The sequence below is a fragment of the Cydia splendana genome, chromosome 4 (genome assembly GCF_910591565.1).
Source record: "Cydia splendana chromosome 4, ilCydSple1.2, whole genome shotgun sequence".
In the NCBI taxonomy this organism is placed as follows: domain Eukaryota; kingdom Metazoa; phylum Arthropoda; class Insecta; order Lepidoptera; family Tortricidae; genus Cydia; species Cydia splendana.
In genome coordinates this window covers 16043351-16057804 of record NC_085963.1, presented here as the reverse complement: position 1 = coordinate 16057804, position 14454 = coordinate 16043351, and the positions used below count along the sequence as shown (strand labels likewise).

The 14454-nt window shown below is 36.4% G+C and overlaps 1 long non-coding RNA gene across 1 annotated transcript in view; it reads right to left on the bottom strand.

The window, feature by feature from the left end:
* Positions 1 to 13252, bottom strand: part of LOC134790059 (uncharacterized) — a 509644-nt gene extending 496392 nt beyond the window's left edge. The window contains exon 1 of the long non-coding RNA XR_010144153.1: positions 13209 to 13252. This is a non-coding gene — a long non-coding RNA (uncharacterized LOC134790059). The remainder of the gene's footprint in view (positions 1 to 13208) is intronic.
* Positions 13253 to 14454: the final 1202 nt, after the last annotated feature.

Below are 14454 nucleotides of genomic sequence, written 5' to 3'. Positions count from 1 at the left end.
AATTAATTAGAAATCGTTTATTTGCGAACCATGGTACATAGTTGGTAAATAAAAACATAGAATCACATGGCACCCTATAAAGTATATAGCAAGTATTCTTATAGCTAGGTAGGACTACTTTGTATAGTAGTATAGTATAACAATGTTTTTGTTTTTACACGTTGCCTTTAGGCAGGAACATAGATTTTTTAGCCACAGTTAGGCTTCTGCGACTTGGGTTATACTACATTTTATAAAATTATACTTAACCTATGAGGGAGATCAAAGTACATACTAATGTATTTTATACCTACTTATAATTAATTTATTACTATTTAACTTATTTACAAATTAAGTCGAGCTATCTTCCATAAATTCTTGTATGGAATAGTATGCTTTCCTTATAAGAAGTGACTTTAGATTTGATATGAAGGGGTTTAATTTCTCTATATTTCTTATTGTGTTGGGCAATTTATTGTAAATATGTATTGCTCTGAAGTACGGGCCTTTTTTGTACATTTCTAAGATTGGTTCCGGAGATATAAGTTTATTTTTTCGGCGTGTGCTTTTACAGTATTCAAATAGTTCGGTATTTTTCTGACAAAAATGGATATTTCTAATATGTAGAGGGACGGTAGTGTTAAGATTTTAAGGCTTGTGAAATATGATTTGCAACTGTCTATTTGTTGTATGTTTGCTAATATACGTACACATTTTTTTGAGCTATAAGGAGATCGTGTGTATCAGTACTATGGCCCCAAAGGATAATGCCATAGCGTAACCAGGCTTGAGCGTAAGATTGGTATAGAGTAAGGTTTGGCAAGTCCCAACGGCTGAGTTGGGTGGGCCACCTTGCAAGAATGCCTGATATGAGACTCTTGCTATGCTATGCTGATAATGACAAGGTGGACGACGTAACAGAAAAGACCAAGAGGGGAACCTAATAAAAGATAATGGATAGACTGTGCAAAGTAAGATGAGAAAAGGAAACTCGCCAGACATCTTGGCAACTGGAGAAAAATAGTGGAGGCGGCCAAGACTCACACTGGGTTATAGCGTCATCGAAAGAGAGAGAAAGAGAAGGAGGACTGACAACACCTATTATATATAACGAGCATCTCCATTTCCAAGAGAATATATTATTATTCACAAACTTAATGCCTAAACAAAGCTCTGTTACTTTTAAATCTTAATAGGTATTGATATAAATGATATATGATATTGTTTTAAATTAGGGTACGTAAGTACAATGTGGTATTGAGTGTTGTTATTTTTACTATCCAACAGCTGTGTAGGTATATGTAGCTTACTGTACCTTATAAATCAATAGCGTAGGCAGAACTCGATAGGAATCATTAATGAGTATTAGTAGTAGGTAATTTATTAATGCTGATTTGCGATTACTTTTAAATTAAGAGTCTTAATTATTCTTTAATTTCCTGACTAGATGGTGACAGGTGACAGGATATATCAGGGTGTATTCCTATCTGTCCCCGCCCCACGTGACCGCCGCCATACACGAGGTGGGGACAAATGAGAATACACCACACGACATAACATACTCAAAGAGGTAGTTAAGAATCGCGTATAGTAATCCAGACTTTTAACCTTTTCGACGCCGTGTCAAACACAAAAGCTGCCACGCGGACGCCACGTCACCGAAGTGTCAAACTGAAATTGAACTTTATGCATATGCACGTAGGTCTATGTTGCTCTGTGGTCTGTGACCGATTAATCGGTCATTGGCGTTGAACCTGCGGTGCGGATATATCGGTCATTGGCGTCCAAAAGGTTAAAGTTATTTTCAGAATATGCTGTGATTATAACAAATGAAAGTCCAATTATAGCAACTTGTGACATTACTGAAATTACTGAATCTCGAGTGGACAGATTCAGGTTCTTATCACTATTCCGTGTCCCTACTACACGTACACAGATTGCTAAAATACGAGAAAAATTTAGTTAAGTAAGTATATTAATTAGAAACGAAGTTCAACTCGTCACTTCCAAGTGTTAAAGTGTTGAAGACACCCCGTATTCCAGGATATCCAGAATTTTGATTCAGAATTAATTAGCTATGTAAATAAAATGTAGAAATAAAGGAAAAGAAGAAAAACTCACTGTCTCCGGCGAGACCCGAACTGGCGACTCTAATTTTAATGGTGGTATCGTTTGTGGTGGTGTGTTCTTTAGGTTTCTGCTTAATTCAAAATTAATTTATGTTTTCCAACTCTGTATTATCTGTATACGAGTATACGGCCTAAGAAATTGGGGTTTCGCAGTGAAAGTGTAGGTAGGTTATGGGCCAAGTAACCCAATAATGAGCTAGCTTAACTTCCGTAGCGATACCTAGGTTTAGTACCCACTGAAACAAACAAACATTATGAAATAATCATTCTTAATATTCTGTACCTAGATAGATTTTAATGAAATCATTTATCGTAAATTCCATTCCGAAATCATTTGAACGCAGCAGTAGGTAAGTATCCCTACAAAAAAAACATAAATGTGAAATGAGAGCCAAGTTCAATATTAAGAATATGTGTCGTTGTTGACTCGCCGACAAAAGTATTGAGATCTATATGGGTGCCAAGTTCTGTGTTGTGTAGAAAATCCTGAAATTATAAAGGATTTGACTTGGCTAGTTTTTACCAACAAACCAAATTTTAGAAAAGTAGCCTATACGTAAAAACTAGCCAAGACAAATCCTTTATAATTTCAGGATTTTCTACACAACACAGAACTTGGCACCCATATATAGATCTCAAATCTTTTGTCGGCGAGTCAACAACGACACATATTCTTAATATTGAACTTGGCTCTCATTTCACATTTTTGTTGGGATATCATTACTTTTTGTACAGAAATTACTATAGTAGGTATTCATCATGAAAGCAGTTTGCCTAAGCTGAAAAGGAGACCCTCGCTAACGCGCGGTCAATTGTTAAAAAGTTTCAGTTTTCAGATTTTATTCTTTTTTATACGCCTAATAGTCTACCTTCATGCCAAATATCAAGTTTCTAAGTGATCTAGAAGTGGGTTAGGCTTTTGGTCGATAAGTATTACCTAATTTTTTTTTTCCATCGAAATATCAATAATTCCCGTTTTCCGATTTTTCCCTCTATATACACCTAATAGTCTACCTTGATGCTAAATATCAAGTTTGTAAGTGATCGAGAAGAGGGGTTAGGTTTTTCGTCTATAAGTATTAATTATGTATTTCCATCGAAATATTAATAATTTCCAGTTATCAGATTTTTCTTTCTATATACACCTAATAGTCTACCTTGATGCCAAATATCAAGTTTCTAAGTCATCTAGAAGTGGGGTAGGTTTTTGGTCTACAAGTATTTTTTTTTCCATCGAAATATCAATAATTTGCAGTGTTCAGATTTTTCCCTCTATATACACCTAATAGTCTGCCTTGATGCCAAATATCAAGTTTCTAATTGATCTAGAAGTGGGTTAGGTTTTTGGTCTATAAGTATTAATTATTTTTTTTCCATCTAAATATCAATAATTTCCAGTTTTCAGATTTTTTCCTCTATATACACCTAATAGTCTACCTTGATGCCAAATATCAAGTTTCTAAGTGATCTAGAAGTGGGTTAGGTTTTTGGTCTATAAGTATTAATTATTATTTATTCCATTGAAATATCAATAATTTCCACTTTTCAGATTTTTCCCTCTATATATCCACCTAGAATCTTGAAATTTGGCATCAAGGTAGACTATTACTACCACGATGCCAAATTTCAAGATTCTAGGTCATCTGTGGAAGTGGGTTAGGTTTATGATCTATGTCTGTCAAAATGCCGGTTTTTAAACGTTAGTTTAGCAATAACTGTTTGAGCTACATTTATGAAATTTTGTATTTTGGACAAGCTAAGAGGCTTGAATACACGAGCCAAATTTCATTTGTGTAGGTTAAGTAGATTTCAAGTTGTGAAGGAGTCAAAAGTAGCTCGAAATGGTTCGTGTAATATTACACACGGTTGCTGCGTCGCCAGTTCCTTTTTCTTTGAACTTGGCTGGACACGCTACCGCGTGTCTAGATACAAACATTGCTCGTGATTTTTCACCAGGTGCCAATTTCCTATGGACCTTGGAGATGTATAAAAAAATACTCAACTGAATCAACAATAATAAGTATAACAAAACCAGTTAGCATACCTAGAATTGTTAGTGTAAACTTAGATGTGAGTGTCTAGAAAGTTAGCACTCTACTCCATCCACGAATATTCATGACATTTAATATAGGTAATATAATTTGTACCATTACATTAAATACACGCACGTCAGGTAGTAGGTAAATAGATGGGTATTACAGTCACCTGCAATAATATATTACACAACGAAGGCCGCGAAAATATCTGAAACGATCTTATTTGTAGAGCCATAAGAGAATATCACATCTTTTTGGGGCCTTTGAAGAGGAACATATTATTGTTTTAATATGTACGGCGTAGGTATATCTACCCCCCAGTGGCTAAGGAAAAGCAACTAAAATGGAATTCCGTAGGTACCTACATAATTTTATTTTAAATAGTGATTACATAACTCAGATTAGATGAAAGGATAAAACTACACAAATGTATTCACCATAAGCAAGAAATTGCTAAATACCCGAAATATTACAAACAAAATTAATAATGTTTGAAAAATATCTCTCCATCTACTCAAAGAACCTAAGAATAATGCACAAAATAAAAGTGCAGACAAATTCACTCAAATAAAAGTCGAAAAATATTAACATTTATCTTTCGCCAGATTGTACCATAAACAGTTCGTTATCGTGTGATTGTAACAATTCTTAATATTTTTGATTTTGCATCGTATTGCGCTATTATTTCTCCTGGATAGTCTCCAAGCGGCTAGACTGAAACTGTTTCATAAACCGCTTGATATTCAGATCAAGGTGCCCGCGTACAACGAACTGCTATAATTTGAATGCTGAAAACGCGAACAACTACAGTTGCAGTGATAATTAATTTAAAAATTATATTTAAAGTCCCTGTTTTTAGGGTTCCGTACTTCAAAAGGAAAAAACGGAACCCATATAGAAACACTTTTTTTTTTTCTTTTTCGTCCATCAGGACAGGCTAAAGCTCTAAGCCATGCCTAGTCATAAGTAGATTTTTTGTCTTTTCAGTAAGTTCAATCCGGTAAACGTCTTCAATAAATACTATTCATATTAAGTCAATTCCGATATTAATGTCTTCAGTAGTCTACATTTTCAAAATACTTTAAGTAAAAGCGTCTCTTCCAGTTATTTGGTCATATACATTAAACATCCATTCTCATTCTGTTTCATTAAAATCTTGTTTGATAGTTGAGTTTTAAGGATCTTGTAAGGCGATAGCTGGACGTTACAAGGGCCTGCGTGAGCTAGCCAGCGTTGACGCCAGAATGGTGGTTAAACGCGTTTCATGATCAATTTTTCGTTATCTGCACACTTCCACATTAATTTACTGCATAATACGCTACCAATATTACACTTTTAAACAACATTAATGAGCAAAAACAAAGAAATGATCACAAAGCGATACAACCCATATGGCGGTCGATGAATAACCTACTTATAGAAACACTCGTGCGTCTGTCTGTCTGTCCGTCTGTCACAGCCTATATTTTCTCGGAAAGTACTGGACAAATTAAGTTGAAATTTGGTACACATATGTAAATTAGTGACCCAAAGATGAACATGTAACGTAAACAAATGAATTTTAAACATAGGGGGCACTTTTAGGGGGTAAATGAGACAATTAAAAAACAAAGTGTTGCAAACTATATCGTGTTATATATCAAATGAAAGAGATTATTGAGAGAATCTCAAATATATATTTTTTATAATTTTAAGATAAATAGTTTAGAAGTAATTTAAGAAAATAGGCAAATAATTACCATCCCCCCCCCCCCCCTTTATCTTCGAAACTGCTGGGTCTAAAATTTTGAAAAGAATACACGAAATAGGTAGAGGAAAACCAGTTAGAAATGTGCATTCAAGCGTGAGTCGGACTTAATTACTTAGTTTTTGATCCGACCCTTACGGGTTTTTTTAAAGACATTTCACTCACGTTTCACATCAAAAAATACATTTTTTTAAATTTTGCACATGATTAGTACGTAACATGATTAAAAAAAAATTGGTAGTTAAAGCTAACGTACCTACCAAAAAAAGCAACCATTAAGTTTTTGACCAACTTTAGTTTTATACAACGGGTATTTTAATATGAGCACATATTATCAGGTAAATTTGCGTACCGTGTGTACGTAATATCTTTTAATATAAAAAAATAAACACATTATTTTTTTTATTTAAAAAATCAGCAAGTAATGTATTTTGCCAAACGTAATTTGCCAAGAGTTTGTCCTTTAATCACCTAATACTTTTTTGGCTAGTGTAAAAAACAAAACACGTGATATTTCTCAAAATAAATAAAAAAATATTATAGGACATTATTACACAAATTGACTAAGTCCCACAGTAAGCTCAATAAGGCTTGTGGTGTGGGTTCTTAGATAACGACACAACCCCAGGGCAAGACAAGACTCAAGACTCCCCCTCCTATATTTGTAGTCATCATTCATGATTTTTGTCAGAACCCTCCCCCTCTAATGTCTAAAGTCTCATGATAATGGGTGATCACGATCAGACATCGTCCATATCTCTCTGCTGCAATGCAACGCTGTACCAGCAACGGTAATACTGCTGCAGTCGTCATCCGATGTCTCCTTTACAGTTAAGTATACATTTTCAAACAAGTCACATGGACCAGTTCAGTGCTATTAAATTAAATGTTAATAAATATAGGTTAAAATGAATATTGTGTTGATAAAAGTAATAAAATAACGAATAATTGTGGTTTAAACTTGTGCCCCGTGGTAGTCGGGAGGTGTATTTGGCAAATGTTGACTTAAATATAATCATTCTGAAATTATTAAATATTTAATAAAATAAAATTAATAACATATGCGAATAATGCAGACTGCACAAAGCTCAGCCTTATATGAAATAATAGCAACAGGTCATAGAGCCATATTTAGTTAGCGAATCGCCGGACGTTGTTATTATTGTTCATCGATTGTTCGACTGTTTGGTTTGCACGACGACTCTTTTAGTTTGTATAGCGTTCCGTGATTTAAAGATATAAACAAAATTTTAACCGCTTAAAAATATGCAAATCAGTGTTCACTTTGCGTTTAGAGAGTAGGTAACATGACTACCTACGAACATCGTATCTAATACTATACTTACTATACCTATTTGGCATAACACAAAAAAGGTGGGATGTAGTACATAATATTGTAACACTCTCTAACTTACATACATCGAATTCAATGCGTGGCTAATTACTCAGGCAATAAAATATCCATAAAAGTTTTGTATGTACAATATACATCTGGTTAAATATTTTGTGCAGATTGCTATCTATGTTATGTACCAATAGGTATATCCACCCACGCAAGCTACTGGTCGGTTTTAAACTTATCCTCATACCTCCATTTAATATTCGCTTGAGGAAAAAGTGTTAAAAACCTTCATACTCGTAAGACCAGTTAAACCGCTACAGACTTACGTAGCGTTCCGTGGAAAGTTAGAGCCGACGTGGACTTCTCTGAACCTACCGCAACCATTGTTTTATTAGCACTTATTAAAAACTAGTCAGCTATCTGTCCGCCACCTCGTGTAAATATTTGTTGTTGTGATCTTAGAGAGCATCACAGTATAGCTACACTATCAATCTGTGCTTGCGGCGTTTTGCTACTAACTGTGGTAATATATATTACGATACTACTTAAATTTAATAATGGAACGGTATTTAACGCCGTGTTCTCCACTCTCTTAAACCTCAGCTGCAGATGAGCAGATTCGGCCATTACCCTTTTAACCCGAAAACACACTTATCCCAAACAGAATGCATTCTCTATTCAATTGGCATAAGACGATATAAAGTATTAACCTGCTCTGTAGCTTCACTTTACTTCGAATGAAAAAAAAAAATCAATAAGATTCTGCTTTAATTTAAAAGAAAATAAGAAAATTTGTCACAAAAACAACGAGTTAATACGATATGTCCTATTTTTTGCCCTTCACTCACCTCAGAGTTTGTCCTCTTTGGTATAAAAAATATACTCATACACTTCATACACCGTGTTTTTTTAATTTCATTAATTTTAAGGGTACCTACATACATTCCTGAGCGTAAATTAATTAAAGTTATTTTCTCAAAGACACTGGTATATGAAGTAAATCTTCCGTTTGAAGATAATCAATATATCATTTACTGTAAATATGATTTGTATTTTATGCAATAAAAAACAAGTTCTACTTTTATTACAAAAAGCAATCCAAATGACAATATTGAAAAATAATCAAATCAGCATTATTTATGAAAACGGTACGCCTGACGGAAAATTTGTTCTAATCATGATGAAAATTGATATATGAGGATGCGAAAGGTAATCTTGGTCAAGCAGATCTTGTCAGTAGAAAAAGGCGGCAAATATGAAAAATGTAGGCGCGAAGGGATATCGTCCTATAGAAAATTTGAATTTCGCGCCTTTTTTACTACTATCTAAATATATTTGGTCATGATATTTTGAGTTTTATTCACCAGTACTAGAGTTCACTTTTATTAGCGATTTCATCAAGATGAAGCTTTATTGAATTATATTTGAGTGATATAAAGTTAGAATGTAACTGTAAGATCCTCGTATTTCAACCCGTGCAAGATTAGAACCTTTTTCATGTAATGTCATTGAGTTTTTCTTTATTGATTTAAATGCCATCTAAATGAGTGGCCATCTAAACCTTACGGTCACGTGATCGCGTTACGCTGTCTCGAGTTTATCATTTTTCCCCACCTCAAAAAGTGCCCAGCGCCGCTAAAGAAGTTTTCACTTCAAAAAATATTAGACATGCGCGAAACAGTGCTTCAAAAAGTAATGGTACATCACATCACTTTTTCGAAAACGTAATGGTACACTGAGATATCACATCACTCATCACTCGGTACATCGCCTGAATGCAAACAGCGCTAGGGCGTGCGCGACATGGCACCATCACAGCTATCACCTACATTACGCAGCGCATATCTACAGCACTGTATGGCGTCTTATATCGGCGCGTCAATCTATTACGCGTTCCGTTTTGTACCGTGACTCGGTACGCCGCGCCGGTGCTGGGTATAGCCGGAAGCATCGCAGAGCGAGAGCGAGCGAGCACTGAGTGCGAGTGCGCGCGGGATAACATAGCAATGATGGCATGGCAAGAAAACATGACGCTATCACAAGTGGCATTATACGTTACGCGCACTGTGTATATACTTGAACTGACCATTCAAATCGACGCGTCAATCTATATTGAATCGAATCTATTACGCTCGCTTCGCTCTATCGTTCGCGCTCGCGTAATGAGTGATGTTTGAAGTGATGGTGGATTTTTCGGAGTGATACGTAATGCCGTATTACGTGTTCGAGAGATATCTCATTTGTGATATTACGAGCATTACTTACACATGTCTAAAAAATATCTCCTAAGGCTGCCAAAAGGTATGCCTACCTCCTGGGATTGCGCAAACTCGAATTACATGCATTCAGGACCAAATGAAAGTATTATGAAAGTATTATTACAGGTAGTATTCGACTTTTTCTCAGCAGCTCGTGACATCGCAAAGTTTTATTACTGTGGTGTTCTGATGTTCCTCTCCAAACATCCAAACCTATTTCGCCGGTGCTAATTTATTTTTTATTTATTTACTTATTTATTTTAAAAACCAACAGCGCTATATCCAGAAATTACAATAGAATCACAGAGCTAATTATGGGTTCTCACTTAAGTAAATTCTATTACTTAATTTCAAGGTTACAAATATTCGTCATGTTAATGCCATTAGCGGCCATAAAATAAAGTTAGCTAGATTTAGCTACAGACCGAATTAAATAGGTAGGTACATAGTGCTTAGATTAGGTCATCTGACCAGGAAAAAGCAATTAGACAAAAAAACATTTAATGTCGCCAATCGCCATGGTAGGTATAGTGAGACATGAAATAGTATTATAGAAATTAAATAAAATTAGAACTATTAGATGGTCAAGCGAATCTTGTCAGTAGAAAAAGGGGCGAAATTCAAATTTTCTATGAGACGATATCCCTTCGCACCTACATTTTTCAAATTTGCCGCCTTTTTCTACTGACAAGATCTGCTTGACCAAGTATAAAAAAAATTCCATACCTACTAAATTGTTGCCATGTTTAAGCATTTTACGTCAAAAATATGACAGTTACCTACGTAGGAAGGAAGTGGCGCCCTCAATAATTTTCTACAATTTGTTATTAAATATACCGTTAAACTTCGAGCAACACCGGCTTCCGACACATCGGAAGGATCATGTGATCCGAGTTGAATATTGGAAAGCGCAACTGCAATTAATTTCCTCAGCAGGTTAAGATTATTCCTTAGCGTCCTAAGCGCCATTAATAAAGATAGCGGGCAAGGACACAATTTTATGGGCGAGTTTTCAAATAGGTACTTTACCAGTCTTTTCACAAATATAAGTTGTTAATTTTTAACATGACTCCGGAATTCGTAAAATATATGTGCTATTTGTGGTCAGATTCATACTGGTCGTCCAGTAACGAAGAGCAGCAAGCTTATGACCACTGTGGCGTGGGATGTGATAGCTAATTTATACGGTACAATGTCCTTATAAATAAACAAATACAATAATACACAATGACATGACCTGCATAATCAAATCACAAGTCCTCTAGTCAAAACAAAACATAATGAACTAAGGATGTTGAAATGCAAAAATCTCGTTCTGAGGATATTTTGGGGATTATTACCTACTGAAATTTTGCCAAGTTCCTGTGGTGTTCGAGTTCAGTACCCGTATATTTTATTCTTAAATTAGTTTGCGAATTAATTTGCCTTAAGCCAAATCTCCGGGAACTAGTAACTGTGGACTTAACTATAAATAGTGCAGCTAGTTCTAAATATTTTGATCAGTAGATCAAATATTTAGTGCTGTAGTAACACCACACGTAAAAAGGATAGTGTACACGTAACTTAGCTATAGTTGGAATTTCCTGAGATGAGGTGAGGTGATTTTTTTGGGTTTTAAGACGAAAGTGGAGGATCCACGCGAAATCGCCTTTTCATACAAACGTTAGTCCTCATTTTCCTATCTGGATTGGATTCCTACATTATTGAAAATATTTTGAAACAATTGGTTAAATACATAAATAAATATTAAGGACATTTTTACACAAATTGACTAAGCCCCACGGTAAGCTCAAGAAAGCTTGCGTTGTGGGGACCCAGACAACGATACATAATAATAATATAATAATGTCATTTCTCACCTTCTGTACATGGATGACCTCAAATTATTTGCACCAAATAGCCAAGACTTGTTGGAGCTACTGAAAACCACCGAAGTCTTCAGTAGTGCCATCCACATGGAGTTTGGTGTCGATAAATGTGCGGTTATGCATGTACAGCGGGGGAGGGTTGTAAATTCAATAAATTTACAACTTTCTGAAACAATGTCTTTCAGATCTATCTCTGAATCAGAAACCTATAAATACCTTGGTATGTCACAGTCGTTGGGTATTGAGGACGAGGGTATTAGACGTTCGGTGAAGGAGCGCTTTTTCAGTCGGCTCACAAAAGTCCTTAACAGTCTTTTGTCAGGAGGCAACAAAGTGCGCGCCTTCAACGCCTGGGTAATGCCCCTACTCACTTACTCCTTTGGCACACTAAGGTGGACTCAGACCGAGTTGGACGCCCTGGATCGGAGGGTCCGGTCACTGCTCACCACACATCGCATGCTACACCCACGCTCGTCAGTTATGAGATTGTACATCCCACGGAAGTGTGGAGGCCGAGGCTTCCTAAACGCCAAGGATCTCCACAACCGCGAGGTGTACAATCTCAGGAATTATTTCCTTAACAACGAGTGTGGGATGCATCGTGATGTGGTGGCAGTAGACAGGAACCTCACGCCGCTCTCCTTGGCAAATGAGAACTGGCGCAAACCTGTGGTACTAAGTACTGCGGATCGCAGGGCGGCATGGGAGAGTAAGGTGCTACACGGGCGGTTCTACAAGGCCCTCACGGGACCCGATGTGGACCTGCTCGCGTCGGTGAACTGGTTACGATTCGGGGACCTCTTCGGAGAAACCGAGGGTTTTGCCTGTGCAATTGCGGACGAAGTGATGATGACGAACAACTATCGGAAATATATCCTGAAGGACGGTACGGTCGACATTTGTCGGGCATGCCGCCGTCCCGGAGAGTCACTCAGGCATATCATTTCCGGTTGTTCTCATCTTGCTAACGGCGAGTACTTGCACAGACATAATCTCGTAGCCAGGATTATTCACCAGCAACTTGCTCTTCTGTATGGCCTTGTGGACCGCGAAGTACCGTACTACAAGTACTTACCTGCGCCTGTTCTCGAGAATGGTCGTGCCACGCTCTATTGGGATCGATCTATCATCACTGACAGGACTATTGTCGCCAATAAGCCTGACATCGTGCTGATAGACCGATTGCAGCGCCGGGCCGTGCTCGCCGACGTCACCATCCCCCATGATGAGAATCTCGTGAAGGCCGAGAAGGACAAGTCCAGTAAGTACCTAGACTTGGCTCACGAGATAACCGCCATGTGGGATGTTGATTCGACGATCATTGTCCCGATAGTCGTTTCAGTGAACGGTCTAATAGCGAAGAGTCTCGACCAACACCTAGAGAGACTCTCGCTGGGTGGTTGGATCAAGGGTCAGATGCAGAAGGCGGTAATTTTGGACACGGCGCGTATAGTACGTCGGTTCCTCACTCTGCGGCCCTGACCACCGGCAGCTTGGGCCAAGCCCCGCTGCCGGCGGCAATCTAGGTTAGGTTTTTTATAATGTGTTTATATGTATTTTATATTGTTTTGTAAATGTTTTTATATTTTACTTTTATATTCATATTATAAATAACCTAACTTAAGAGGAGAAATAAATAAGGAGAATATAATAATAATAATAAATATTATAGGGACATTCTTACACAAATTGACTAAGCCCCACGGTAAGCTCAAGAAGGCTTGTGTTGTGGGTACTCAGACAACGATATATATAATATATAAATACTTAAATACATAGAAAACAACCATGACTCAGGAACAAATATCTGTATCATCATACAAATAAATGCCCCTACCAGGATTCGAACCCGGGACCATCGGCTTCACAGGCAGGGTCACTACCCACTATTAGGCCAGACCGGTCGTCAACCACAACTTTGATTTTCTTCGAATGTTTAATTAGTGAGAGTTAGGATAGCATTTAAAATTATGTTTAAATCGCTCCGAATTTTTACAATCATCAAAAAATCTTTAATAAAATCATGTAATATTTTTTGTAGAAACAAAACTTATCTCGGAATGGGCTGTTACGTGGATATGAACCATATAAATAGGATGGTAGAATTGCTTTTTAAACGGGCTTGTTCCCGTTCAGTCAGTAGCAGTAACTAGTAGCTGCATAAAATAAACATTACCTTTTGTTTAACAGATCAGGAGTTTAAGCCCAAAAAATCACCTCAGAAAATTCCAACTATAGATTAAAGTGTCATTATTGTCAATTTGTCATTAAGTATTATGTCAATATCAATTTAATACCTTCAATCCTTCAATAATATTAGGTATGTACATACTAATAGCACAGCTCTTAAATATAAAGAAGAGAAGAATACATACTAAAACTCCGAAATAAACTTCGGCTACTAGGATAATTAAACTTTGTTTTTGACATCATCTACATATATTAACTAAGTTCCTTTGAGTTTAGATAAAAATAAAGAGATAAAACGGTCAATATTGTCATATCAACTTACAATTTTCCTAAGCCGCAGTTTACAGCGTTGATATCTAATCACGTTCTCAAAAGACATATAAAAGAATTCAACGCGCAGTACTAAAGTAGATAAGTACCTAGACTAAAGTAGCTACCTGTAAATCTTCTGCTGTAATATTATGTATTTTTAAATATGTATAATGATTAATGAGTAGATAGTAGATAGCTTTATACTCGCATAAATGTTTCAAGTATTTAGTTTTAAATAGAAGGTATTTTATATTATTAGTCATTTCAAGAATAATATAATGCTTGAAAAGAACAATGTCACATCTCAGCATACCTATACTGAGATAAACATAGATGTTTATTACCTTTTTGACCCAACAAAGTTCAGCAAGGAATGTAAACAAAGTGCACTCAAAATCGCGCACTGGCTACTTGGGTGGAAGGAACTCATCTATTACGACTTACGAGTTGCAGTTAAGTAGGTACTTAATTGCTCTTATCTACATATAAATTTAACATCATTAGGCATAGGCAGATATATTCGAGACGTTTTCAGTACCACTTTATCGGTGATTGACAAACGACAATAGTTTGTGTACAGTGCAAAAATATTT